The 5,000-nt window shown below is 43.0% G+C and overlaps 8 non-coding genes across 8 annotated transcripts; all 8 read left to right on the top strand.

The window, feature by feature from the left end:
* Nucleotides 1–1,295: 1,295 nt before the first annotated feature.
* Nucleotides 1,296–1,368, top strand: trnap-agg (transfer RNA proline (anticodon AGG)). The gene has a single exon. It is a non-coding gene; the product is annotated as a tRNA-Pro (tRNA).
* Nucleotides 1,369–1,636: 268 nt separating this feature from the next.
* trnap-cgg (transfer RNA proline (anticodon CGG)) lies at nucleotides 1,637–1,708 on the top strand. Its single transcript has one exon. It is a non-coding gene; the product is annotated as a tRNA-Pro (tRNA).
* Nucleotides 1,709–1,976: 268 nt separating this feature from the next.
* Nucleotides 1,977–2,048, top strand: trnar-ccg (transfer RNA arginine (anticodon CCG)). Its single transcript has one exon. It is a non-coding gene; the product is annotated as a tRNA-Arg (tRNA).
* Nucleotides 2,049–2,315: 267 nt separating this feature from the next.
* trnap-agg (transfer RNA proline (anticodon AGG)) lies at nucleotides 2,316–2,387 on the top strand. The gene has a single exon. It is a non-coding gene; the product is annotated as a tRNA-Pro (tRNA).
* A 609-nt stretch (nucleotides 2,388–2,996) lies between these two features.
* Nucleotides 2,997–3,068, top strand: trnap-cgg (transfer RNA proline (anticodon CGG)). Its single transcript has one exon. It is a non-coding gene; the product is annotated as a tRNA-Pro (tRNA).
* A 268-nt stretch (nucleotides 3,069–3,336) lies between these two features.
* trnap-agg (transfer RNA proline (anticodon AGG)) lies at nucleotides 3,337–3,408 on the top strand. Its single transcript has one exon. It is a non-coding gene; the product is annotated as a tRNA-Pro (tRNA).
* Nucleotides 3,409–3,611: 203 nt separating this feature from the next.
* Nucleotides 3,612–3,683, top strand: trnap-cgg (transfer RNA proline (anticodon CGG)). Its single transcript has one exon. It is a non-coding gene; the product is annotated as a tRNA-Pro (tRNA).
* Nucleotides 3,684–3,949: 266 nt separating this feature from the next.
* trnap-cgg (transfer RNA proline (anticodon CGG)) lies at nucleotides 3,950–4,021 on the top strand. Its single transcript has one exon. It is a non-coding gene; the product is annotated as a tRNA-Pro (tRNA).
* The last annotated feature ends 979 nt before the right edge of the window (nucleotides 4,022–5,000 follow it).

The following is a 5,000-nucleotide window of genomic DNA, read 5'->3' as shown; positions in this document are numbered from 1 at the left end:
CTCCTCTCCGTTTCCAAGCCCCGCCCCTCCCTGAAAAATAAGACTACAGGCTGACAGTGACCCGAAAGAAACTTTATTATTCACTTAATCACTGAGATATAATGAAGCTAACTTAATCTCATACATGCATGGGATTTATGCAACAGTAAAACAGAGAATGTGAGTGTGCACCCACATGCAGTATTTTAGTTGTTATATGCTGTTAAATCCTCCTGTTGTCTGCTGTGTTCAGACTCAGGTCCTGTGTGTGAGGCCACATTCAGGACATTCAGTGTCCTTTCTTAACAGAAGACCGTGGCTAGAAGCTGCAGCTAGACTGCAGAAGCATTAGCTTTTTGTTTTTGAGGATGGAACAACTTCACACACGGAGGCTAGACCTATACAATTCATTTATTATGGTTTATAAATTAATGTCAAGACATTAATGTTATTGATTTCTGAAGCACTTTCTAAATAATAAAAAGAGAGTTCATATGTATTACTGCAGTATGCGTTGATAAAAATAAGCCATGTGCAGTAATATGAAAATTGAGGATGCAACGCATTGGTATGAATCGTGATGCATCGTGATGCACCGGGATATCGAACCGAATCGAATCGTTGACAGGATAATCGAATCGTGAGACCAGTGACGATGCACAGCCCTAGTATTCACGGGTTCAAATCCCGGACGAGCCCAGGATGTCGTAAAATATATGGAACAGGTTAAGTTTAGGTAGCAAAACAAGTTTGTTGTAAGCAATGTGGACTTCACAATTTGAACTGCAAGAAATCTAGTGATGAATTCGGGCAAATAATGACCAAAGCTCATCTTCTGTGTAGAGAAGCCATACATTTGTATCCAAGCTGTGTTCATTGAGGACAAAGTGCAATTCATTAAAAAGTGGTTTGCATTGTCATTTAAGCAGGCTGTCGTGGGGAAGCCAGAACAATTATCTTTTGTCATGGCTCGTTGAGTCTAGGGGGATGATTCTGTCGACCCCATAGGGTGCGAGAGGTTTCCCTGGTTCAAATCCGGAGAGCCAGAATGTCTTCAAAGATCCCTGGAAACACGGTTCAGTTTTTAGCTAGCTAAGCAAATGTGTATTCACAATTGATACTGCTAGAAAACTAGTGCTGAATTGGGGCACACAAATAACGATCAAAGGCTCATCTTCTGTGTAGAGAACCCATTAACATTTTTATCCAAGCTGTGTTCATTGCGGACAAAGTTGCAATTCATGGAAAGTGTTTTGCAGTTGTCATTTAAGCCGGCTGTCGTCGGGAGGAAGCACAGAAAAACTATCTTTCGTCATGGCTCGTTGGTCTAGTGGGTATGATTCTCGCTTAGGGTGCGAGAGGTCCCCGGTTCAAATCCCGGACGAGCCCACGACATCAACAACAGGTTTAGTTAAGGTATCAACAATTGTTCTTATTAAGCAATGTCTACTTCACAATTTTGACCAATCCTGTGTCCTGCTAGAAACCTAGTGTTTAGTAGGGGCACAAACTGACCAAGGCTCATCTTCTGTGAAGGGAAGCCATGCATTTTCATCCAAGCTTTTTTATTGAGGCATAATGCAATGAATGGAAAAGTGTTTTGCGATTTCATTTAAGCAGGCTATCGTTGGGAAGACAGAAAATTGCCTTTCGTCATGGCTCGTTGGTCTAGGGGTATGATTCTCGCTTCGGGTGCGAGAGGTCCCGGGTTCAAATCCCGGACGAGCCCAGGATGTCTTCAAAGATGTGGAACAGGATAAGTTTAGGTAGCAAAAAAGTTTGTTGTAAGCAATGTGTACTTCACAATTTGAACTGCAAGAAATCTAGTGATGAATTCGGGCAAATAATGACCAAAGCTCATCTTCTGTGTAGAGAAGCCATACATTTGTATCCAAGCTGTGTTCATTGAGGACAAAGTGTAATTAATGGAAAAGTGTTTTGCATTGTCATTTAAGCAGGCTGTCGTTGGGAAGACAGAAACATTTCCTTTCGTCAATGGCTCGTTGGTCTAGGGTTATGATTCTCGCTTCCGGTGCGAGAGGTCCCGGGTTCAAATCCCGGACGATCCAGGATTGTCTTCAAAGATGTGGAACAGGTTAAGTTTAGGTAGCATAAAAGTTTGTTGTAAGCAATGTGTACTTCACAATTTGAACTGCTAGAAATCTAGTGATGAATTGGGGCAAATAATGGCCAAAGCTCATCTTCTGTGTAGAGAAGCCATACATTTGTATCCAAGCTGTGTTCATTGAGGACAAAGTGTAATTAATGGAAAAGTGTTTTGCATTGTCATTTAAGCAGGCTGTCGTTGGGAAGACAGAAACATTTCCTTTCGTCATGGCTCGTTGGTCTAGGTGTATGATTCTCGCTTAGGGTGCGAGAGATCCCGGGTTCAAATCCCGGACGAGCCCACGACATCAACAACAGGTTTAGTTTAGGTATCAACTATTGTTGTTATTAAGCAATGTCTACTTCACAATTTGACCAATCCTGTGCCCTGTTAGAAACCTTGTGTTTAGTAGGGGCACAACTGACCAAGGCTCATCTTCTGTGAAGGGAAGCCATGCATTTTCATCCAAGCTTTGTTTATTGAGGCATAATGCAATGAATGGAAAAGTGTTTTGCGATGTCATTTAAGCAGGCTATCGTTGGTAAGGTGAAATAATTGTGTTTTATCATGGCTTGTTGGTCTAGGGGTATGTTTTCTCGCTTTGCGTGCCAGAGATCCCGGGTTCAAATCCCGGACGAGCCCAGGATTCTTCAAACATGTGGAACAGGTTAAGTTTAGGTAGCAAAACAAGTTTGTTGTAAGCAATGTGTACTTCACAATTTGAACTGCTAGAAATCTAGTGATGAATTGGGGCAAATAATGATCAAAGCTCATCTTTCTGGGTAGAGAAGCCTTACATTTTTATCCAAGCTGTGTTCATTGAGGACAAAGTGCAATTAATGGAAAAGTGTTTTGCATTGTCATTTAAGCAGGCTGTCGTGGGGAAGCCAGAAAAATTGTACTTCGTCATGGCTCGTTGGTCTAGGGGTATGATTCTCGCTTCGGGTGCGAGAGGTCCCGGGTTCAAATCCCGGACGAGCCCAGGATGTCTTCAAAGATGTGGAACAGGATAAGTTTATGTAGCAAAAAAAATTTGTTGTAAGCAATGTGTACTTCACAATTTGAACTGCAAGAAATCTAGTGATGAATTCGGGCAAATAATGACCAAAGCTCATCTTCTGTGTAGAGAAGCCATACATTTGTATCCAAGCTGTGTTCATTGAGGACTAAGTGTAATTAATGGAAAAGTGTTTTGCATTGTCATTTAAGCAGGCTGTCGTGGGGAAGCCAGAACAATTGTCCTTCGTCATGGCTCGTTGGTCTTGGGGTATGATTCTGGCTTAGGGTGCGAGAGGTCCCGGGTTCAAATCCCGGACGAGCCCACGACATCAACAACAGGTTTAGTTTAGGTATCAACTATTGTTGTTATTAAGCAATGTCTACTTCACAATTTGACCAATCCTGTGCCCTGCTAGAAACCTAGTGTTTAGTAGGGGCACAAACTGACCAAGGCTCATCTTCTGTGAAGAGAAGCCAGGCTTAAGCAGGCTATCATTGGTAAGGTGAAATAATTGTGTTTTGTCATGGCTCGTTGGTCTAGGGGTATGATTCTCGCTTCGGGTGCGAGAGGTCCCGGGTTCAAATCCCGAACGAGCCCAGGATGTCTTCAAAGATGTGGAACAGTTAAGTTTAGGTAGCAAAAAAAGTTTGTTGTAAGCAATGTGTACTTCCCAATTTGAACTGCAAGAAATCTAGTGATGAATTGGGGCAAATAATGACCAAAGCTCATCTTCTGTGTAGAGAAGCCATGCATTTTCATCCAAGCTTTGTTTATTGAGGCATAATGAAATGAATGGAAAAGTGTTTTGCGATGTCATTTAAGCAGGCTATCGTTGGTAAGGTGAAATAATTGTATTTTGTCATGGCTCGTTGGTCTAGGGGTATGATTCTCGCTTCGGGTGCGAGAGGTCCCGGGTTCAAATCCCGGACGAGCCCAGGATGACTTCAAAGATATGGAACAGGTTAAGTTTAGGTAGCAAAAAAAGTTTGTTGTAAGCAATGTGTACTTCACAATTTGAACTGCAAGAAATCTAGTGATGAATTGGGGCAAATAATGACCAAAGCTCATCTTCTGTGTAGAGAAGCCATACATTTTTATTAGTGCTGTCAAAATTATCGCGTTAACGGCGGTAATTAATTTTTTGAATTAATTGCGTTAAAATATTTAACGCATTTAACGCATGTGCAGAATGGCCCGCTCCATACGTGCCACCAGTGGCAGCGCCAGGGTATGGCTGGGGTAGGCTACACCCATACCAAGAAATGGCTTAGCCCCACCATGAAAAATGATGTTAAAGTAAGCAAAATAAAGTCTGCCAACTCGCGCGGAGTAAATTGCACAGACAGCAGTTAGTAAGATTGATTTCAGTAGCGACGGTTTTGAAAACTTTTGTCACGTAGTGATCGTCTTCTCAATAGAACATCTTTGATAACGGCGTGGTGTTGTTGCAGGAAGTCCCGAGGCAGAATACTTTTGCTGTAGTACAGGGCAGAGCCATATAATAGTAATAATATGGCTCTGGTACAGGGGTGCACATAACTGGTACTCAGGTTATGTGCGTAATCTGAAATGCGTACCGTCACTTGTGTCACAAAGCGCATTTGCGTACCGACGTGCTTGTGAAGCTTTTCCAGAAGGCGGTTAGATCACCGGACGACAGAGTCGGTCTCCGTGTGCACAGACAGGGCTGCTGTTAACGTCGGTCTGTACAACGGACTTGTGCAAAAACTACGCCAACCGGCTGCGGAGGGAGACTCCCCCCCCCCTTCACTGGAGAACTGCGCTAAAACAGCTGATCACAACGTTCACACTCTGTGGTCACGAAGTACTCCACTAGCACCCCCCTCTGTCGACTTTCCTGAAGTACTCCCCCGTTGATAGAAATCAACACGTAATGAATTAAGACCCCATGGT

This window comes from Pseudochaenichthys georgianus, chromosome 7 (assembly GCF_902827115.2).
Source record: "Pseudochaenichthys georgianus chromosome 7, fPseGeo1.2, whole genome shotgun sequence".
Taxonomy (NCBI): Eukaryota; Metazoa; Chordata; class Actinopteri; order Perciformes; family Channichthyidae; genus Pseudochaenichthys; species Pseudochaenichthys georgianus.
This window is presented reverse-complemented; position numbering and strand designations above follow the sequence as displayed.